Source organism: Abramis brama, assembly GCF_963993115.1.
Source record: "Abramis brama genome assembly, chromosome: 4".
Classification (NCBI taxonomy): domain Eukaryota; kingdom Metazoa; phylum Chordata; class Actinopteri; order Cypriniformes; family Leuciscidae; genus Abramis; species Abramis brama.
The window spans coordinates 43,006,716-43,031,200 of NC_139966.1; the positions used below are offsets into that span (position 1 = coordinate 43,006,716).

At 37.9% G+C, this 24,485-nt stretch overlaps 1 protein-coding gene and 1 long non-coding RNA gene across 2 annotated transcripts in view; both read left to right on the forward strand.

Annotated features, from left to right (window-relative positions):
• The first annotated feature begins 2,000 nt into the window (after positions 1 to 2,000).
• LOC311082364 lies at positions 2,001 to 3,364 on the forward strand. The gene is made up of 2 exons (XR_014606120.1): positions 2,001 to 2,212; positions 2,494 to 3,364. It is a non-coding gene; the product is annotated as an uncharacterized lncRNA (long non-coding RNA).
• Positions 3,365 to 9,672: 6,308 nt separating this feature from the next.
• Positions 9,673 to 24,485, forward strand: part of rap1b (RAP1B, member of RAS oncogene family) — a 55,842-nt gene continuing 41,029 nt past the window's right edge. Inside the window, exon 1 of the mRNA XM_084112701.1 lies at positions 9,673 to 9,810. The gene's annotated coding sequence lies outside the window, so the exon portion shown is untranslated. The remainder of the gene's footprint in view (positions 9,811 to 24,485) is intronic.

The following is a 24,485-nucleotide window of genomic DNA, read 5'->3' on the forward strand; positions in this document are numbered from 1 at the left end:
CCTCATGTGTGCTAGGCAATTCAGTGCATTAAGGGAATTAGTGTGGGAGGGAGGAGGGGTAAGCGGGGGAGAACGTATACCCTACGTTAGGGGGATACAGTTTACCCACAAAGATTGCAATATCCGAAATCCTTGTCCTTGTGGGGACATGTGATGATGAACGTTGGTGCGTGTTGTATATACTGTGCCAGTTTTGCTGTTTTTTCTTTTGTTTTTAGCACCAGTATCTGTTGTATTAAGTTTTTTTTTTTTACTTTGTGGACTGCACATTATGAAATGTTTCTAAAATAAACCACAACTGGCATTTTGAAAACCACTCCATTGTACTGAGCCTTACTAAGCTTCTCTCAGGCCTCTCGACGACAATCTACATGATAGGACATTTGGGCCCCATGAGGAAAACTGCTTATAAATCATTTCAAGTAATCAAGTGATGTTTTTGAAAATCTAAAATACAATGCAGAAGGTTTTTCTCTGATGGTTAGGGTTAAGGGATAGGAATATACAGTTTGTACATTATAAAAATCATTGTCTATGCAATGTCCTCATTAAACATGGAAAACCACTATGGGACCCTCATCACGTCTATTCAAATTTTACTTGTAAAGATGGCAATTGGAACATATCATTTTCTTGATTCGTTTTCCTGATTAACTGCAATACAGTATAATACTATGTTCATCTCCCCTTACAAAAAGTACTGTATAAGAATGTATTGTCATGGCACTTTGAGATCTACTATGCTACTAGTGAATTACCATGTTCAGGTACTATGGTATTTACATGGTATTGCCTACATGTCCAAAAAAAAACAAAAAAAACCTTTTTGATACATTTTGTGCTCCCTCCCTCTAGCGACCATGTATGGTCATTTCGAAATCACCAATTTCAATTTCTCTTTTCACCAGTAGAGGGCTGCATAGACCATTTGTTGTAGGGCGCTTCGTTTAATTTTTATTGCGCAATTGCCCATATTGTATTACTCTGTCACTCTGTGCAATTCAAAAGCCCACCGAAATATTTAATCACTCATCAACTGTAATTGTTACACAATATAATTATAAATATAATTAACCTATGCCATCTGTAATAAAGGCAAGTTTTGGTTCAAATATGTTTTAGTCACTTTCACTTGATTCTCACACATTTTCTTCTGATGACTCAAAAAAAGCACATCCTGTTTCACTGGAATGAACCAATGAGCTCATGTGGCTAATGACTGACTGGTGTTAATAAAACGTTGAATCCACCGTTTTTATAGTTCTGTTTCTTGGCATAATAGATTCAATCTAATGATTACTTCGCTGAGTCATAGCCTACAGATTTAATGGCAGTAAGGTTTATTTCAGCGAATCGATTCTTTTGAGCAGTTTCGATTAACCAGTTCGAAAAACAATCCAATGATTCTTCTACGTTCTGAATCAATTACTTGACATTATGATTACATAGGTTCATTTCATATGTTCCAGCTCATAAAACCATAATGTCACTTAGGATATGCGTTATAAAACTGTCATACAATCGGTGCAAACACATTTTCTACGTAGCATTTGTAACGTTCCCACTTTTTTGCTATTAAAGGGATACTCCACTTTTTTCGGAAATATGCTCATTTTACAACTACCCCCGAGTTAAACAGTTGAGTTTTACCGTTTTAGAATCCATTCAGCCGAACTCCGGGTCTGACGGTAGCCTACCATTTTTAGCATAGGTAAAACTCAACTGTTTAACTCTGGGGGAGTTGTAAAATGAGCATATTTCCGAAAAAAGTGGAGATCCCTTTAAAGTAACATGCTAAATTCGGAACCGCATAATAGGCTGCTACTAGCGTAGGCTACTACCTTTATCACATTAGTTAGAGTATGTTAATATGCGGTGCCAAACTCATGCAGCAATAACCTATACGTTTTTCACGCTATAAATAAAATAAATAGTCAATTAGCCTTTGATTCGAGAACCGCTCGGATCTATCAGAACAGTTCGGACAAGTTAATCGGTTCATTGAAAGATCCGACTCAAAAGTCAAAAGAACTGTAGGCTACTTTCGCATCGCGGGAATTTCTACAGGTTATAACGTTAGATGTTGGAAATTCCCACACAGCACAGAAGGATTAGGCTATGTCATGACAAAGTATAAAAAGGTAATCGGCACACACATCGGCTGACACAGCTGTAGTAAATTCCAACACAAGCAGGACTAACATTCCTCTTGGTAAGAAAGACTAACATTTACTTTCATCTTGGGTATTTTGTCAGCTATTTGGGGCATTTTGTCTTGCATCTTAAAGTAACATTTAAGAAAGTTTTTCCCTTCAGCGAAATTTATTTTCCTGCGAAATTTGATGTAGCCTATATAATCAAAAATACAAAAGTTTATTATTAAATAATCGTATTCTTAAGATAATAGCCTATATATTATTTACTTCCGGTATTGATAGAAGCGTGGCTAATGTGTGCTTCTGTTGTTTTTATGGACGTCCTGGACATTCACAGCGAATCATGTCTGGAATCGGCTTTGTGAAGATCTACTTTATCGGAACCGCGTTTTCCCTTCTGGTGGCTCTGTTTGGACTGGTTGATTCAGTCGGGGGTCTGATGTATCCTCAAGGTCAAGGATCCGACTGGGCAGACGACAGCTGGACAGAGAAATATTCGCCCGGGTCTCCTCCATCACGGACCGCTGCCGCCGCCAACAACAAGCGCATCGGATCGAGATGATCTGGAGATGATCGGTCTTTCCTTGAACTAGGAGAAATAATCTGTGTATTAAGGTTACTGGCCTACTAAAACCTAATATGGAATTGTTTCCTCCATTACAATAGCCTACTGTGAGGCAATCATGTGAAATGTGAGACGATATGAACACCATGTTGTCTACTGGTAGGCTACTAGGCTACTGGCTGGTTATTCTGGTTTCTGCAAATAACTTTATGAAAAACACTTGAGGCAGTAATAAGAGAGGGTAAAAGCTTAAAAAGAGGCATGAACATTCCAGACTGCTGTAAAATATTGAAATCCCCTGTGATCAAAACCTTTTTTATATTTTTAATGTTTGTTACTTTTTTTTTTTTTTTTTTTTTTACTGTTTAGGCTATATGAAAAATGACAAATAGAATGTTAATTATTTTTTTTTGTCGTTGCTATATTTACTGACACAGGCTACTGTGATGAGGCAGCAGATTTGTTTTCATTTAGTTTTTTACAACTTTTTTTCTTTTTCTTGCATTGTGGGTTAAGGAGGTATGAAATATGTAAAAATTTGTTACTAAAACTCACTGTTTTATATCCAACTGACTAAAAATACATTCACTAGCACTATTTATCTCTTTTATGCATAAAATATTTGTGCTGTCAAATCGATTAATCGCAATTAAACGTTTGTTTATTGTGTGTGTGTGTGTGCTGTGTAGGCCTATATATATATATATATATATATATATATATGTATGTGTGTGTGTGTTATATCTATGTTTGTAGCCTATACGATTTTAAGAAGGTTTTGTGACCATAATTCTAAAACTACACAAAATGGCAGGTGAAGCTCTTGTTATATTCTGAAACAAACTGACCAGGGGCCTGTACCATGATGGTAGTTGAACAAACTCCGGGTTACAGGATTAGTTTTGAGTTGACAAAACCAAACCAGTCCAACCAGGCTTTGTTGGTACCATGATGCTGATCATCAACTTTCTGTCAACTCAGGCTTTGATCCTGAGTTTAGGTGTGACATCAGTAATAAACAGCCAATCACATGCTGAGAAAGTGAAACTGTGTGAAAGCAGCATATTCTCTCTTCTGCAGAATATTACGAGATTGAAAAATATTAAGAATTTAAACAAGTTCACACAGCAAGAAGAAAATAGCTGTCTACGAAAGAAAAAGTCTTGCTAAATCACTGTAAGTAAAAGTTAGTTTATACAGTTGATAAAGGTATAGAGAGAATTGAACATTTAAAGCCCACATGTAGTCATTTTATAGCTTTATCGATTCTAAAGCGTATTTATACCTTTATATATTTATTCATTTAAACGGTGCATAATAATAATTGATAAACTAAAATTGTACATGTGTGAAAGCCAGACGATTTTGTCCTTAAAAATCATTTGCTATGTAGTGACCTTTAATTTGGAGTAGAAACAGGTGGAGTGATTTTATCCTTTGCTCACAGCTGATTGGTCCAATTTCGGTTTGAGATCTCTTACCTGGAACATGTCCCGCCCTGGACCAGGTTAGCCAGGGAGCGTAAGTTACTATGGCGATGAACACTGCTAAAAGCCAAACCACTTTCATGGTGCCTAAAACCCAGGGTTGGCGCAAACTAAACTGAAACATATCTGGCTAGCCACCTAAACCGGCTTCATGGTATAGGCCCCTGGTGAAAACCTATTAGTGAGATCAGAGATGGCTGGAGTGATTGTCTATCGTTGTTTAGGGTTCAGGTTTTCCTGTAGTAGGCTAAGTGAAATGTCTTTGCAAATCTGAAGTTCCAACTGGAAACTTTCAAAAGAACCTTGACGTAGTCTGTTTTGAGCAATATGAGATAGCCAAGCCTTTCCATGAAAGACACAGCCCCACTTTCTCATCAGAGGAAGTGATTCTATTGTTTTTTTTTCTCCTAATCTGTTTTTCTTGTAATTCATTCTTAGTGCTTAGTGTGAGTTTATCCATATAGCTTTGCTTAGTCAGATTTGTCATCATTACTGCAAAGTGTTTCATATTTTGTCAGGATGACTTTTTAGTTCACACAAGCTGAGTCATGACATCATGAGGAGCTGAAGAGCTACAGAACATTCTGTTCCAGTGAAGAATCCTTTAGCAAGGATACTTGACATTGTGTTAATTGATAAATGTGAAGTGAGCATTGTATTGGTGTATAACCAAAGATACAAATGACTAAAAGAAATGGAAACAAATATCACATTAAAAACCCTTCAAGAACCTAATCGTTAAAATATCTACTATAATGTAATGACAATGCCCATTAAATGCCCAAAAGCAAATATGGCAACATACAGAAAACACATACTTCAGTTAGTTTTTACCAGGGCTGCGTCCGAAATCGCATAATCTCGCTAGGTACTTATTTACTTTGTGAACACTAAAAAAGTAGCCTATGTTCTATATAGTATCAATGTTTGTAGTGTGAATGTAATCTGGACGTACTACATTCGCCATGCCATGTGACCAACCATCCTCAATTTTGTCACTTCACTGCCATTCACAAATTCCGTGACCTCATGGGATAGTAAAGTGTCCAACGAATGCACACTTCAGAATCTCAGCAGAAGTGGTGGTCATCTGGGTACTTTTTGCCTACTCTTTAAAATTTGGACATGCCTCTTTTGTCACATACTGTTTTTCGCTTACTATATAGTAGAGAAGTATGTGATTTTGGATGCAGCCCAGGTATTACACACTTCCTTGATTGTAATGTAGACTTGCATATTAGTTGCCTTTAGGCTACATGGAGCAACAGTGCTCTCATTTGGATAAGTCATGAACAGAAGTGTACACACACACACACAATTTGTGTATAAACTCTCTAAAGGTTCAGTGTTAATACTCTAACTTCATATTATTTCCCCCCCTTTTTTTGCCATGTGTAACACTTGAATGACAGCAACAAAGAATCTAGTGGCTTCTAATTGTCATGGAGAAACTGAATGTCCACCCTGACAGGAAGACGTAGCTAAGAATAGCAAGTACTTGAGTTTCCACCCAGCCTCACAGACAGAAGTTCCTCATACACTATTAAGACTTTGTCACTCCTACAGGGGCTGATCATCTCAATTCAGCTCACTTATATTATTGTTATTACTTTAATATACATTATACAGCAATAATACAATATAACAATATTAACCATAAGTTGCTTGGATAAAGATAATCTTTATTGTCCACTCGCATGGATAACTTTGGCACCTCTCCCCAAGATGGAAAATTACACAATACACATATTACAAAAACAGAACTATTCATGCGTACAGACATTCACACTCCTGCATTTGTTGCCATATCTGCCTTTGTGCCATGACATTTGAGAATAAAATGCAGAGTGTTGCTAAGAAATAAATGTATTGGTGTAGAAGAGAACAGTAAAATACACGGCTCAGTAACTCAGTAAAAAAATTAAATGAACTCAACAAGATCACAATAAAATAATTGTATTGTACAATAAACATGTTGCTTGTATTGGTGCAATTTTGCTTAGTTGCTATTAAATTAGCAGGTTTCCTGTAAGAAATTACACGTAAAAAAAATTGCATTATTTAACCAAAATCTAAATTTGATAAATCTAAACAAGGATTTGAGCATGTAAAAATTTGCATCTAACCAACATTTGTGCTCATTTATGCATGTGTTAAATAGTTTGGATGTTCAAGTGGTCTGATAAGTCTTGTAAATATTTTAAATACTGAAATTTATTTATACGAAAAGTTTCAGTCAGGATTCAGGCCGCATCATAGCACTGAAACTGCGCTCGTTAAAATCACAAATGATTTACTCTTAGCTTCTGACCAAGGCTGCATCTCAATACTAGTTTTACTTGATCTAAGTGCTGCGTTCGATACTATAGATCATACAATACTCTTAGATCGACTACAAAATTATACTGGTGTTCAGGGACAAGCATTAAGCTGGTTTAGATCATACTTATCAGGCCGCTACCATTTTGTCTATTTAAATGGAGAAAAATCGATTATAATTCCAGTAAACTATGGAGTGCCGCAGGGATCTGTGTTGGGCCCTCTGTTATTCTCAATATATATGCTGCCACTTGGAAATATTATAAGGAAACATGGAATTAGTTTCCATTGTTATGCTGATGACACTCAAATATATATTTCATCACGGCCGGATGAAAACGCTAAATTATCCAAATTGACAGAGTGTGTTAAAGATATAAAAGATTGGATGACGCGTAATTTTCTTTTATTAAATCCAGACAAGACAGAGGTAATACTTATCGGTTCAAAAAACCGCCCACAGAACCTCTCACAATACAACTTTGACATCGTAGGATGTCCTGTTACTTTATCCTCTACAGTAAAAGACCTGGGTGTTATACTCGATTGTAACCTGTCTTTTGAAAATCATATTTCGTATGTTACAAAAACAGCCTTTTTCCACCTTAGAAACATTGCTAAGCTACGTAATATGCTATCAGTTTCTGATGCAGAAAAGTTAGTTCATGCATTCATGACCTCGAGACTAGATTACTGTAATGCTTTATTAGCCGGTTGTCCTGCATCCTCAATAAACAAGCTACAGTTAGTCCAAAATGCAGCTGCTAGAGTTCTTACTAGATCAAGAAAATATGATCATATAACACCGATTTTATCATCACTGCATTGGTTACCTATAAAGTTCTGTATTAATTATAAGGTATTGCTACTGACTTATAAAGCCCTAAACGGCTTAGCTCCAGTCTATTTAACGGATCTTCTATCACCCTATAATCCATCGCGCTCTTTAAGATCAATAAATTCAAGGCTTTTGGTCATACCTAGGATATCCAGATCAACCAAAGGAGGGAGAGCATTTTCACATTTGGCTCCAAAACTCTGGAATAGCCTTCCTGATACTGTTCGTTGCTCGGACTCACTCTCCCAGTTTAAAACTAGATTAAAGACGCATCTTTTCAGCCAGGCATTCATATAATATTGTTAATCTCACAGTTTCAAACTACAATCCGGCCTCTAGTTCATAAATGCCAGAGGAGAACTGGCCCCCGACTGAGCCTGGGTTCTCCCAAGGTTTTTTTTTTCTCCATTAGGTCACCTGATGGAGTTTTAGGACACCATTAGGCCGCTTGATGGAGTTTTTTCGGTTCCTTGCCACTGTTGCCTTTGGCTTGCTCAGTTGGGGATATTTTGGGGATATTTAATTTTATTCTATCAATCAATAAATTCCACTAGAAACAAACTTTGTTGTATTATTTTATTTTAATACTGTGAAGCTGCTTTGATACAATCTGTATTGTGAAAAGCGCTATACAAATATACTTGATTTGATTTGATTTTGATTTGAAATTTGCCTAATTTTTTTTACAGACTTTAACAGTTTTGAATGCAAATCTCTGTGTTTACTGGAATTGCACACAAATTGTCACATTGCACACGTCTTCTCACTCCCCTAGTTACTGAATTTACATATACATTTGTTTTATTATTATTATTATTATTAAATTATTTCATAGAATTATATATTATAACTATTACAGCTATTATAACTATTTTTTAATGTATTTAAATTTGTAATTTAATTGATCAAATATAGAAATGAAGCATGGTCACATTTCTTTCCTCCTATCTTTCCCCCTCAATAGAACAATCCAAACAGACTGTATTTCTATCCGTCACATCCTCATTTTCATCTGTGTAACATTAAATGGCTAAAGTGTATTTGCCTCAACCCACTTTCACAATTCTGAAAGCAAGCATTTAAATCTCATTCCTCTTCTCTCCATTTAGTTCAGTGGTTCAGTCTTCACCCAGTCTTCCAAATGCTATAGTGGCGACATACTAATGTTGTCTTGTCTGTCAGTTTCCTTGTTTAGTGAGACCAGCACACTGGTCACTGATCCGCATCTAAGGACCCCACCGATGGAACTCATCTCAGCCCTCATGTATAGCTTAGGGCCACATGACTGCTGGCAGAGGGGAGGGGATGTAGTCCACAGCAGGGAGTGGGCCTGCATTCCTGATGCCAGAGAGCATACTTGGCATTCCTGGCTTCTCCTAGTTGCTCTCAATGAGCCATTTGACTGGCGCTGAGGATTTTTTTCCCCCCAGAGTGGCAGAGTCAGCCTCTGACGGATGAGAGTTGCTGCTCGGGGAGAATAGGAGACCATTCATGCCATACTGGGACTAGAATGATGCCATTGAAATATAGCATGCACCATGGAAGATGTTTAAACGTGTCTTGTCTCAATTCACTGTGATTTGGGTTGTTTTTGGATATCATAACCATCAGATAATTACTTAACTATCGCATAAACATGTATAAACACTAACGGAAAAGTACCAAAAAGATCTATATTTGGGTGCAATCTCTTGAATTTTCCAATCATCTTTTTCACAAAATTGTGTTTCTTTGTCACTCAATACGGGACAACCATGTCAGATACAAGAATTCAGTCAAATGTTTTATAAAAAATACTAAGAAATATAACACTCGCTGAAATGAATTAAATATTTTGAAGTTTCACCCTGTCAGGACATAGCACCTTTTCTTTAATAAAAGACGTTTATAGTTATTCTTGCTTCATGTGTATATATAGATAGATAGATAGATAGATAACATTATTTTATTCTATATGAAGTCTGTCAGTAATATTTAAATTGTGTTTTTTTTAAAAACAGCAAAGTATATTGGCACTACCATTCTTTTTGGGATATGGTATATTATTGTACGGCAGTGTTTTCTGGTCATATACCATAGTATTTTTGGAAATACCTTGAAATAACATGGTATATGCTATAGGTAGCATGGTATCACCATCGGATACAATCACATACCATATTACGCCACAGTACTTTAGAATTCTTGCCCTATCTTGTACTGTAAGTAGCCTACTACTGTACATGTCTATCAGCACTGTCATTTCCATGTGCCACATTTAGCAGCGCTCGTTCTCCGTTTCCCGTTACGCTCAATTGTAGGCAGAGCTAGGGAGCCTATGGTGCTGAAACCGAGGCTGTAACGTCATGCTCGACTCTAAACCTCACCCACCCTCCCAGAGGCGAGCAGCTCTTTCACAGGCACAGGCGCAGACGGACTGACTGGCTGGAGCTGGAGCGGATTGCTGTAAGTATCGCATTTGGGCGATATTCTATGGCATTACAGTCGCAACGGCGCGTGTATTGCGCGGGAACTGTGAGGGGATTATGATGTCACGGTTTGATTGATACATTGTAGCGGCTGAACGGCGGAATGTTCCAATGTTGCAAAGCAGACCGGCAAAGGGTTTGCGGAAGAGCAGCTCAGATGTCTAGAATATGGCGGAGCTGGAGTGAAACAATTCAACTCCTTAGATTTACCAGACTCCGCTTCAGGGCGAGAAAAATCGCTGGGAAGTTTGTGTTGAAGCGCGCGAGGTTAGCGGCGTTGTGTCGCCCTGAAGAATGGCGTTTTTTGTTGTTTCATGCCCACGGCAGGGTGGAAGTTATAGCGGAAATGGAAAAGTTGTACGAATGAGTAGTTTAACGAAGAACTGATTATCAGATTCAAACCGACAAAGCAACATTTTTCGACATGGTTTACGTAAATAGATGAGTAAGGAGTGTCCAGTATTGTGATAAAAGGCACATTTAGCGCTTCTAGTGCAGTCTTTCCTTCTAGATTTGACTGATTACCGGCCCCGCCTAGTTCTGTTCTGTTCCTCAGTCGAGGGAGATGGCTAGTTCATTCAAGAAGAATTGGAGAAAATGAGACTCGGTTTTCTTTCACGTTGGACTGACTGTCAGATCACGGAGGAATACTTTGCACTCGTGCTTTTCAGGCTCACGAAAAGAATGATTAAAAACACCCATATTGCATTCCACTTCGTAGACCAGAAAACATCACTGGGCCCCTCATAGACTCCTATTTGGATGTGACATTTTGAATATTGTCCTTTAAGAAGAGATATGAGACTGAGGTCGCTGAAAGAGGTTGTTAAAGAAGATCCTGTTGCTTCTCCATGCATTTTTAATGGCTTGATCTTTAATGACGGGGCTCTTGTGAAATTATAACAGCCTTTCTCCAAACGTGTCTTTACACAGGCTGCTCTGAGGTGGCTTTGTGTCTGCTCTGAAGCATGTATAAAAATGCCATGTCAAATAAATAACAACTAAAATATGCTAGCTTCCACCTCAGCAAATCTGTATCTGTTGCTGCTTTGCTTCTGTGTAATGAAATGCAGCATCAGTGCAGCATTAAAGGGATAGTTCACCTAATAATGAAAATTCTGTCATTAATTACTGGCCCTCATGTAATTTGAAACCCGTAAGACTTTAGCTTATCTTTGGAACACAAATGAAGATGTTTTTGATGAAATCCGAGAGCTTTCTATCCCTCCATTGACAGCTACGCAACTAACACTTTTACGCTTCATAAAGTTCATAAAGAGATCGTAAAAATAATCCATTTGAATTGAGTGGTTTAGTGTGAATTTTCTGAAGAGACTCGATCACTTGATACAATGAACAGATTGAATTTAGGGTTTTATTCGGTACTATATGGTTATCCGGACCACATGTGATGACCTACCCCAACCCCGCCCCTAAACCTACCCGTCACTGGGGTTACGACCAACCAAGAGCGGTTGTGGTCACGTGTGGTCAGGTGTGGTCCGGATAACCGTATAGTACCGCAAGAACCAATGAGGTTCATTCTCGTATGTTACGCAGCACGTTTGAGCTTCTGCATGAACCAATGAGGTTCATTCTCCTGTTACGCAGCATGTTTGAGCTTCAGCAAGAACCAATGAGGTTCATTCTCCTGTTACGCAGCATGTTTGAGCTTCAGCAAGAACCAATGAGGTTAATTCTCATGTTACGTAGCTCGTTTGAGTTTCCGCAAGAGGTTTGTTCTTGCACGTCATGTTTGGTTGAGCTTCTGTTTATGTTCACTGATCAAAGTTTAAATGTGAATAAAACCCTGAATTAAATCTGTTCATCGCATCAAGCGATCGAGTCTCTTCAGAAAATTTGGACTTAACCGCTCAATTCATATGGAATAGTTTTACGATCTCTTTATGAACTTTTTGAAGCATCAAAGTGGTAGTTGCATAGCTGTCAATGGAGGGACAGAAGTCTCTCAGATTTCATCAAAAAGATCTTCATTTCTGTTCCGAAGATGAACGAAAGTCTTAAGAGTTTGGAACGACATGAGGGTGAATAATTAAGACAGAATTTTCATTTTTGGTGAACTAACCCTTTAACGTGCAGCCATTTACTATTCTTCAGTGAATTTTTGTGGGCAAATTTATGTAATTTCAAAAGGAATCCGTGTGATTAGGACTTTCACACATGGGCGTCGGAACCATTGTATGTGAGTGGGACAAGACCCACCCACTTTTTAAGACCATGATATTGGACCCACTCACTTTTACATTCAGCGCATATGTCTGTTCACTTTTCAGAGCGTCGTCAGTCAAATCCATTCCACTTGAGGAATGCCCTAATGAATTAAACTCCATTTCCGCTAAAATAGCTACATTATATTTCTCAACGAGCCGCAACTGACGAAAAAAACGCCCGTTGTACCCTTCCAGTCAAATATTGCAAACATCGCTTTAAGTTGTCAATGCTGGCAAATGACCATGGTATCAGCAGGTTAATCCACGGATAGCTGTGCATTTAATGCACAATGTGGTGGCGAGTTTAGTTTACTTGTTTAATTAAAAGGCATCAGAATACATGACATTTTATTAGTAACATTTTTCTGGGGGAGGACCCACCCACTTTTTTTTTGCTTCCGACGCCTATGCTTTCACATGAGGGTTTCCTATGCAGATTTTCCTACTTAGATGTCACCTCATTTTCAGGCAACTCGAATTTGCCGCACTGACCAACAGAAAGCTGCTTGGTTGACAATGGACCTTTTTTTTTGCCCGTAAAATATCATAGATCACTTCTCCAAAATGTTCACATTTCCCTTCATTGCATTTCATAAATTCATAGCATTATTTTTTTTGCGTTTGCATTTTTGTGTAAATGCATTTATGCCACCTTGTGTAATTTGTGTAAATGCACATTTTTGTGGTATAAATGCAGCCTTTGTGCCGCCTTTCCAGTGTAAAATGGCTCTATTTAGGGTTCTTGGAATATATGTGACACATTGTGCAACTGCTAACCAAGTACATATCATTTCCTGTTTTTGAGCAAACACTTGTCATTCCCAATCATGGAAAAGTAGACAGCAATATATCTGTCACTGCTCTGCAGATAAGTGTATCATGGCACCCTTACATTTCCTGTCTCAAAACTGTGTTGTCAGTTCACTAACTTTGTGTGAGTGTATGAGTTAATGCAGTCATAGATTTGTTGTTGCTTCATTTTTGTCATTTCTACTTATGTCATCTTAATAACCTATAAGTAGATGTTTAAGTTTAAAACTAGTTCTCTGTAATTTATACATGTGAACATAATTTGTACATGTCAGAATTCTCAAATTGAGATGTCAAGCTTGTTACAATACCAATTCTTAGCACAGATCTTTTTTGGAGTGCTGGGTCGCGACGACCTAACCCTACTGGGGTCTGACCCCAATCCTGTCCCTCCTAGAGCGAGAGGAAGGAAATCCCCGTGATAGTGTGTCCTCTTGGGCACAGAGGAATGCCGGTCTGTTGGCTCTGTTGAAAATAACAAAATGAAGAGATGGACTTCCTTTCAAAGAAGGCCGCCCACTGTTTGAACACCCTTAAAAAACCTGGGTTCAGTCCTGGAAGAAACTTCTTTAGATAATGCCACGTCAGCTTTGATGTGTCGATTTCAGGTGTATCGCTTTCGTGTAGTAGTTCTTGGTTTTTTTGGATAATTATAGTCTCGATTGTTGCGGTTGACGGTGTGGTTCTTGCTTTGAGCTGTATCAGAACTTCCCAGCAGCGTTTCTTGTGGGAGTTAAACCGTATGCAAACAAACATGGGGTCTGTCAGGGAAGCAAATATCTCTGACTTTGTAAATGGCAGTTCTAATACAGCTGTCGGGGCTGATTCCTCTGGAGGGCTGCGTCAGAATAACCAGCCTGCTAGCCTGAATTACGCTCGGTATTTGTCAAGTGTCACTGTATTTAGGGGTCCGTAACCCCTACATGTTCAGATTAATGGTTGATTTTGTTTTTTTTCAATTTCAGATCCTTAAACTTTACCTTTTGAGCCCCCAATATTGAATATTGCGAATAGCTACGATGTTAGTAAGCTGTGTGGTTTCCCACCAAAGCTTTGACATTTGACTAGGAAACAGAATAGCATTTTGAAGCCAGTGGGTAATGAGATGACAAAACATTAACTGCCAGTTTTCGGTAACCGTTTGAGACTTTTAGAGGAACCAACTGAGCAGAAAGGAAAGGAGATGCTCTGGAGAGGAAGAGCATGACAGTGCGGGGAAAAGAAGGCTGTTGGCGTCCCTCAGCGAATTGGACCACTTCCTCTTTAGGCCAAAGGGCCTCATGAAACCTGGTGGCCCTGTCATGCCTTCCTTCCTCCTTTTAAGTCATGTGATTATTGTGCGAGACTGAGCGAGTGTAAAGATAGCTAATCTATGCATTTGGTTTGGTTCAGATATTTAAAAAAAAAAAAATATATATATATATATATATATATTATTATTTTTTTAATAGTTCAGTATCAGCTGGCTCTCAGTGTAGAAAGCAGAACTGGCTCTCAAGCAGTTTCCAAGGGTTACTGAGCTAATGTGGTGTAGCTGTAGCTCAGCTTGACGCTCACGTTTTCTAACGCTAATCCCAAAGCAATTCCACAATCTATTCCCACACATCATTGTCCTCATAGGCGTGTAAGCCATGACTGATGACTGTGTCAGCGATTTGTGACTGAGAGATTGGGACCTTTTCTGAGTCTATGATTCAGAAATAGACATTACAATGAAGTTTATGATCAAATTGAAATTCAGATATTTGTTATTGATTTTTTTATGTGCACTGCCATTCAAAAGTAGTGGGTCTATATATATATATATATTACAAAAGATTTCTATTTCAAATAAATGATGTTATTTGAATGTAAATTTTTCAGGAATCTTTGATGAATAGAAACTTATCACGACTTTCACAAAAATATTAAGCACCACAACAGCATTTATAATAATTGAAGAGTTCAGATGCAAAAGCCTCTAAGTGCCATCTGAAATTTTCTTCTAGAATGATCATTTTTATCAAGCTTGTATATTTAAGTTCAATAATTTCACTTAAATGGCCATGCAAATTACCTATTAATTGTCATTTAAGTGAAATTACTTAACTTAAATATACAAGCTTTATAAAAATGATCATTCTAGAAGAAAATTTCAGATGGCACTTAGAGGCTTTTGCATCTGAACTCTTCAATTGTTTAATAATAATTAGTAATAATAATAATTGTTTCTTGAGCTTTAGAATAATTTCTAGATGACCATCCATGACACTGAAGACTGGAGTAATGGCTGCTGAAAAATCACAGGAATAAATTACATTTATAATATATTGAAAATTGAATTCAATTGTAATAATATTTCACAGTATTACCATTTTTAGTTTACTGTATTTTTGATCAAATAAATGCGGTAGTGTAAGAGACTTCTTATAAAACATTGAAACCCCAAACTTGAACAGTAGTGTAAGTTACTTTTAAAGGCTTTTTGTTGCTTTTTCCCCTTGTTAGTTAAAAGGATTGTTTTTGAGCATTGAAATGTACAGTTTGAAAAAACTCAGAACTGATTACCAGCTCTGGTGACATTTGTAGTATCGAAGTTTATATTTGAGAAATGTCTTGTGTCACAAGGTCAATAAATAACAGCCTAAATAAATAAATATGAATGAATAAAAAAGCCTACAAATGTTCTAAATGTTAGTTTATTCTTATTTCGCCAATGTATTTGAAATATTAGATCTCTCACCCATCCGTTGTGATGACACCATCTGTTATAGGCTGAGATCTGATTTAGAAATGTACAATGAAATAGTTTGAGCAACAAGTTCATGAAGTGGATTGCTCATTTGTCTTCAGAGTATTATGTGTGTGTAAATCCATCCCTGGGGTCTATATGCTGTAGTCAGTCAGACGTCAGATGCCCTGCCTTGTGTTGACATTTGACACTAGAGGTTGGGCTGAGTTCTCATTGATCTCGTCTCCCGTTGTTCCTTTTCCTTCCATAATCTGCCTCCCGACTCGTTGTTTTCCAGTCTCTAAGCGGCTTACTGGTTCTAGCAATAGAAATTGTGTTATTGCCTTAGTCTTAGTGACAATGTTTTGACAGGGGATGTTTGACACCCCTGCCCTTTGAGCCGGTGTTCGTAATTGTTCTGGGCATCAGTTGCCTTGTAGTTTAGTGTAACCACATTAGAAATGGGAGGAAAGCTGCTTCGACAGCAATGCTAGTGCAGATCTTTTTGTGTTTACGCTTTAAACAATAGTTTGCAGGTTTGAGTTTTCATTTAGCCACCCAAACCCATATGGCTTTCTTTCTACCTTGAAACACAAAAGGACATGTGTTGCAGGATGTTCACGCTGCTCTTTTCCATACAATGAAAGTGAATGGTGACCAAAAATGACAAAATGGCCACTCAAAAAATGAGGAGTTTGATGTCAATGATGAGAAATGTTATTGGTTTTTAATAAATATACGAATATACAATTTTGCGCAAATGCAAATTGCATAAATGAGATTTGAGAGCTACGACGAAGGGCAACATTTTCAATGAATAACTATTTCAATTTCAGTCTGTTCATTCCAAAGCTTTCAAATGGCTTCAGAAGACTAGGAATATAGTGCATGGATCCCCGGGTCACCATGCACTTTTACTGTATTGAAAAGAGCAGCGTGAACATCATCCATAAGATCTTATCTTTTCTTTTTAGTCGGCGAAAGAAAAAAAAAGGGTTTTGGAATGAGATGAGGGTGAGTAAATGGTGACAGAATTTTCATTTTCTGTTTCTGTGAACAGAATTTGAGACCGCACTGGTTGAGAGGATGTGAGAAAAAGAACAAATGTTCACTTTGGTAAGTCATTTTAGATGCTTTCTCAGCAGAGCCCCCACCGATTTGTCGCATCAGAAGCAAACGCCTGATCGTGAAACCATGATTGCTACTCCATGTTTGTTTTCACTCATTCTCTTTGACAGCCTGTTACCTAGGTGAGTTGCTTGACTTGCAAATAACATGTTGGGATTCAACATGGATTTTGACAGGGCCAGTAAAAACTCCCTAATTTGCCAAAACAAAAGCCTTTTCTATCTTTTACATGGGCCCTGGGGACACTTTTCAAGCTGTTTTTAATGTTGCTGTAGCTCAGATCAAAAGGTTTAGCATGCTAGAATTTTAAGCCCTTACATGGGCTCCATCATCATCATCATCATCATCAGTGTTTTGTCATTCATAATCATTGCTCATAATGAGCCTTTTGTGTATTAGGAGGTCTAAGTTCTGATAGATAATTTGGCACCATTAGATTTCTTTTGAACTGGCTGAAAAACAATTAATAGCAAACAGTGAGCCAGACTGCTCAAAGTTCACCCTTTGATAGATTCTACGTCATTGTACCTTTTATTTCAGTCTGTCTCTGATGTAATGGCCCTTGTGTTTGTTCCTAGAGATGATTGCATGGTTTCATCAAAATTTGAGTTTGAAAAAGACAACAAATACAGTGTTTGTTTTCATCCCTGCTGTGGTTTGTGTTAATTACAGACAAGAGACCAGTTTATGTTGTCATTACCACTAGACTGTGTTGCTTTGACACAGATTTTCTGCAGGCTATGAGTTGCTATGCTAAATTTGCCAGAGCTTTGATAGTGTGTCTGTAGTCAGCTGCTAGCTGAGGTGCTAATAACTTTGCTGGTTGGTTATTGGCTCCATCCTGACTGTAACAGCAGCACCTCTGGTTCTCAGCATTTCTCAAGTCTGGCGTATCTCTCAAGTCTGGCGTATCTCTCAAGTCTGGCGTATCTCTCACCTGTAGTTTTAGGGGGCGCTTGTCTGAAGTTTAAAATCATTGGTTACCCGTATGAAAAGAAGGCTGTAAGCCAATCACATACGTTTGGTTATGATGTGTGTTATGCGCCGGCTCAGCCGCATCGAACTTCCACTGTAAACACATGTATGATGCGAAAACAAAACCATCGAGCGAAATACCGGAGTGAACATGGCTGGGAACGACTTTTGCAGATTATGTGAAGTAAATCTACGCATCCACGGTACAATCAGCGTCTACATCACGGCTCTCAGCCTGCCCTCTGTTCGTTGATTGGTCGGCTGTTTTGAGGCCGGAGGAAAACTGGGAGATAGGTCGCTATCTCAGACTGAGTACAGAAGCGAACTGAAATTGAGCGGAAGTACGAAGTCTGATGTAGTCAGGCTACCAATATTGACCAATGTCGATAAAAAATCTTGAATATTATCCGATAAACAATATGATACTGATATTGTGCATCCCTATTTTATAACCAAACGAATCCACATGAAGTGAAAACTAGGGGTTAAAACATTGGTTTTTCAATAACTCATGTCAATACTCATATCAAGAGTGACTGATATAATGCTGATATAATAATAGGATAAAATTAACTCTTCACCAATGTTGACCCAATGAAACTCAAAATTTAAATCAGAAATGGGTAGATTAGTAGTTGTAATATAACATGACATTGTTGGGCGATTAATCGATTCACTAATAGTATCTTTTAGGATTTGTGCTTAAAGTTTTCCTAAACATCTTTCACACAGAACGTGTTTTTGCATTACACTGCACTGCTTTTCCATCGTTTTTCTATGTAAACCTTCTAGACGGACATGTTTGACTGCTGAGCTCACGCCTCACGTCTTTTGTCTCGTGCATGACATGCGGCGCACAAGTTAAAAGATGTTCAACTTTTTAAAAAACGCGCCTCAAGAGCTTGCTTTTTTTCTGTTCCATGACCTGAAAATGCATTCTGTGTGAATGGTTCCTTTGAAGTCCGTAAGTCATTGTCTTCTGCTGCAGATTGTTCTACAAAATGTTGCAAGTTTAAACAGACATCAAAATACACATTACATTTGTGTGTTACCTCTTACTGAGAGAAGTGACTCCTGCTGAAAACCCTGCAAAAAGCTTCAAGAGTTTGTTTTATTTATGGCACTGTAGTGAAGAGATTTTGCTCAAAGGAACCCACTGCAGAGAAAAAAAGATAGTATGATCGCCTGATGGGTTTCATCTGGGCACTTGTCTTCAGGGACATGAGAAACACTCAGTTGGAACCTGCAACACAAAGCCTAGCTTAAAGGATTCCAAGGACCCCTTAATCACAGTGGTTATTGACTGGTTTCTCTGCATTTATGTTGCTTATGGCAATTTAGGGAGGCCTTACACATGAGTAGGAGACCAGATCTAAGTCAGGGTCAGAGGTCAGGCTTTGGGCCTCCTGTGTTTATGGGGTTACAGGTCATGGTAGCGACCCATAGAGCCATTTATACTCAACCTCATTAAAATAATAAATTGTGGGAAATTAAAAATTTGGCAAGGATGGTGTTGAAGAATTCCCATGTTGAAGGCTGGTTTTATAGTCTTCATGGAGTAACTACGTCCCTTTTCAGAGACTAAATTAAAGCATTCAAGTCACTAGCTAAGTTTCCATCCACTTGTCAATCGAATTATCTGAAGTTCGGTAAAAAAACTCATGCGAATAAAGCTGGTGAAAGTGTGTTTCCATCCAACGGCTTTAAAGCGAATAAAAACCTGTGCGTAATGACGTCACATGCTGTTTTGCGATCAAATTGGTATATCGAATTGATTTGAGACATTTCAAGGTGTTTCCATTCATTTTCGCACTGAATCGCACAACATTCAAGCAAACATTTGCGAACAAAGTTTTGCTAGACAAAATGGATTTATACAAATAACGTTTCGATCAAGATAAAATCCGATGAGACCGAACGCATTTCATTTGAGTCGATATTCATGAAATTCAATCGAATTTTACTGTTTCCATAAGGCATTTTTCATTCGATATCACTTAATTCGGATAAAAACGTGTGGATGGAAACATAGCTAACTGACACATGATACCATCAGGGAAGTACTCGGAAGTCATCATATTTTCAATTCTGGAGATGGTAAGGTCACAGAAATTACAAGCTTTGCTTTTAAAGAATAGGTAGAGAAAAGCAGAACACAGGATTTGGAGAAGTTTTAGTTAGTTTTGAGAAGCAGCATCATTAAAGATGTGACTTTTCATGCCGCAAAACCAGACGCAATGTAATGTCCATAGACGTTCAGTTTGCATTCCTTGTGATCCCAACTGGATTGGAAATTGTCACTGAATCCAATTTATTTTAAATGCATTTTCTTTTATAATTTTATTATTATTATAGCCTATTTTTACTATTGATTCATATTTTTATATATTTTTGTTTACTTTTGTATTTCAATAATACAAAATATATTTAAAATATATATAAAATGTTGAGCCTGGGTATATTGTAGCAACATTACAGTTTGTAGCTGCAGTTTCCTTTCAAATGTGGGCTTGATTATAGATACACTTGTAGATTTGTTATTTGGCTAATCCAGTCTGCCACTCTAATTGGTAGCTGTGTGCTCAGGCCAGTTGTTCTTTTGTGTAGCTTTCTAAATAGACGTCCTTAAACAGCTCTGTGGATTTTAAATGAATCCCAGCATCTTCAGATAGACTCAGGGACTGTTTAGTGCTCTACTGTAGAGCTCTCATGTATGTGCGCGACCCATTCATGTGTATATGAGTCTCTCTGTTTGCGCATTTGCACATCTTTTGAACTGGCGATCTCTTTTATGTTTTAAGTTGCATTTTTTCCAGCTCCAATGAGTAGCACGCTCATCTCTCCGTGGATGTGCGTACGCGCACGTATATTTGCATACGAGACTTAGCTTATTTGTACGATTTACCTCTCTTGTCGAAATATAAGTTGACTTTTTCAACAGAGTGACGTTCAGACTCCCTCCGATGAATCCCGTGGGAGAACATGGTGTTTCTCTCCACACTCCTCAGAATAGCAAAGCTATCCACCTCTGCAGATCCCAGCAGTCTGTTCAGCTCTGAGAAAAGAAAGCAGCCAGGCACCAGCAGGCACATGCAATCCCGGCAGGCTGACTGTCTTTCCTCTGCTGTCCTCCTAATTCCATTTGCACTGGAATGGACTGAATTACTTTGTTTGCTAAAAACATACTTTTATTTAACGGTAGTTTTAATTATTCATCTTCCTGGGACCATAAATGGAATTGATTTGGACCTGCATTTTGAACATAATTAGCTTAATGATTGCTGTTTATTACTGCACTTCTGTTTGCAAAAGCTGACGCAACACTTTCTTTTTTGCATAGGAATTTCCCTCTGGGTGTGGATTTTTATTGATGTGTCAGGGCGTAGCATCCATTAAAACTGGAAGGCACACTTTAAAATTTTCCTCAGTCTCATTGTCATTTTAATATCATTGTATGTGAAAATCTTTGGCCGTCATTCGACAAACAAACTTTTGCTGGTCACATGGAACAGTGACTTTAAGGCCAATCAGAAGTCGGCTACTGTGGCTAGCACCCAAGGATGACTTGCAAATGTTACGCCAACTAATTAATATTCATGAGGCAAGCTATAGTTGATCTTATAATGAGTTTCTTCCACTTTTTAGAACACACCTTCTGATGTGGATCCTCTAATGAGATCTCGTTGTAATTGTACAATAATGCAGCCTAGTCGTTTATTGATTGCTCAACGATAAAGCACACCGCAGACTCGAAATTTCCAAATTAACCTGACTGATTGTCTTCCCTTAGCTTCAGACATTTTAGATACAAATCTGTCTAAATAAAGACCATGATGAAGCGTGTTGCTATCAAGTGACAAGTGGAGTTATAGCTCCTTCCTTAAATCAGACTCCCATTCTGATTGATTATTGAACACTGTATCTTCTCAGTCATAATTGATTGTTGTTTTTATAAATGTTTGGAACATGCTTCTTTTGTCAAAACATAACGGTAAAAGCACATTTAGGGAACTGAGGAGTTAATTTTCACTGCTTGAGTGTGGAAATCCCCAATAAGTTCCTGTATATATTGAGGTTTATATTTCTTTTTCCAGTATATCGCTTTTCATTTTTTTTAAATCTTTTCTCTCAGCCTTTGAGAAATGTTGGTACCAGTATTTTCAACATTGGCTTGTTGGAAAAAAACGTGGCTCTACCTATGTTACTGCAGAACTCCAAAAGCATACCTACCTATACACACAATTCATTGCAGCTTTCAACTGAAATAAACACTAGTGCCAGTAAATCACCTACAACTTTTATCTTTTCACACATTTCATGATTACAGAGGCAGATTATCGATGCATAAATATTTATTTTTGCATACTTCCTTGCACAATACTCAAAACACTTTTACCATAGTGCATGCTTTGTAAGCTATATGCATTTTGATGTTAGTATCACATAAGCCAGATTCTGATGTGGTAAGCCTGCTCTGTAACTAAAGCAAACTTTAAGCAAGCTATATTAGCATTGCTGCTTAAGCAAATGTGTGTTTATCCCACATTTGATTTTTTTTTTTTTTACGCTATCGTTTAGGTTTTGTTTTGGTGGTACTTTATTTTCAAACGCAATAGGCTTATTTGCAATGCCTCCGGGCAGCTATTTTGGGCAATCAAGACGAAGTCCTATCTATTTGAATGGGGAATCCTGAAATCGCAAAAACTGCTTGCCGAAATCACAGTTAAATGACATATTTCAAATCAGCAACAAAATCTGACATGAACTGTCCCATAAATGTTGTTTCTTATGCTCAAATGGTGTTTAAAAAGCTTATTTTTCAGACTAGACCAGCCAATGCACATGTGCAGTCTTAAGCGCGAGTCTCAGGTTTCTAGCTTCTAACGGCAGCTGTAGTGACACAATGACATTACCAGTCAGCGATTGGCTCTTTTACTTAGAAGGCGGGACATATTCCGCCATTTTGTGCTGCAATTTATCCAAATAATAAGTAATAGGAGTGAACCGTCTTTCTATATCTGTAGTCTTTGGCGTCACTCAGCAAACTTTTCATTTTCGTATTTTTAAAGAGTTTTTTTTTTTTTTTTACTGCTGTCTAAAATGTCTTTACTTCAGTATTTCAGGTGGTCTGGAATTATGGCGAGATCGTTTTTTTGTTTTGTTCTGTGAATTGATTTTTCTTTCAGGTGCTCTGCCTCCAAGTTGAGAGACTCAGTTCAGCAGCATCTTCTTTTTTTCTTCTTCTCGAAACAGGCAGGCAGGGTAGAATTAAAGTTCAATCCTCTTCATCTGCCTTGGACAGTCTCTTTTCATCATCTTGCACAGTGGGTGTTCACTTAATCAGAGCGGGGAGAAATGTCACTGCAGAATGTCAGTCTTCTGAAATGGGGTGGGTGTTTTTCTGTGTTTTGAGACCAGTGGGCGTGGCCTGCGTTCTGAGATGGGGGTGTGGCCTGATAGCTCTGCTGCTATTGGATGTGTGGTCTGTGTGTTTTAAGACAGGGTGGGTGTGTTCATTAGTAAGGTGGGTGTGGTCTACATACTTAATATCACACATCCTGTAGTCCAGCTGTAGTGATGTGTTTATCTTTGGAGACTGAGTAGCTTTTGAGAGGCATTGCAGTATGTTCTGAAGATTTAAGCAGTTATAACAGTTTCCCCTTCTGATGTTCGTAGAGCCATATTTACAAGCCTCTGTCCAGTTCTTGATTCGAATACAAGCTCTAAGATGTCTGACAGATGTCTTTAAACTGTATCTAGGGACTCAATTATACTAGTAAGCTAAAATGTAGATTCAATTTTAATAAACAGCTCATGGCTTGACGTTGGGATGGTTGGATAGACTTCAAGGGATTGTTTACCCAAAAATGAATATTCTGTTATTATTTACTCATGTTCATGTTGTTCCAAACCCATATGACTTTCCTTTTACTGTGAAGCACAAAAGTAGATGTTTCGCAGAATGTTCAAACTGCTCTTTCCATGAGCTGAATGAGGCTGTGGAGCTTAAAAAAATGACAAAAAAGCGTCCTAAAGGTGGTTTAAATGACTTTTACGATATTTATTCCAAGATTTCCGAAGCTATACGATAGCTTTGTGTGAGGAACAGACCAACAATTTTTTGCACTCCAAATCTATTTAGCCTGCCATAATACATGACAACCAGCAGCATTTTGGCATAATTTAGATTTTAGTGCATAACGACTCAATCAGTCAAGTCATTTGGTGAACCATCCTTCATTTCTTTATATCGCAAAATATTGCAGTAACAGTAAATATCGCAATGTCAGTTTTTACCAATATCATGCAGCCCTAGTTTGTGTGAACAGCCCCTCATTGTATGCAAAAAAAGCAGTGTACACACATTCTTCTAAACTTCTCCTTTTGTGTTTCACTGAAGAAAGAAAGTCATACAGGTTTGTAACAATATGAAGGGGTGTTAATAATGGCAAAATGTTAATTTTAGGGGAACTGTCTCTTTAAAATAAATAAATTAACTAAAAGGAGAAATGTTGTGTGAAATGCAAGCTAATGTATGAAGCCTCCATTAGCCCAAGCATTTCATCTGAAACATAAAAAGACTCATTTAAGGGCTGACATTAAAAACTCATTAATGTCTTTCTCTCTCATCCGTAAGCATTTAAACACACCACATACACACCATCTTGCGTCATTTTTGTTGCCATTATACTCTTCTCACGGTGGCTGGGTTTTGTAGAGCGTGCCAGTCCGCCAAGAGCATATCACTTACTGAATTCATCTTTTCTGAGTGGATTCAGGTTTCAGGGTTTCAGATCC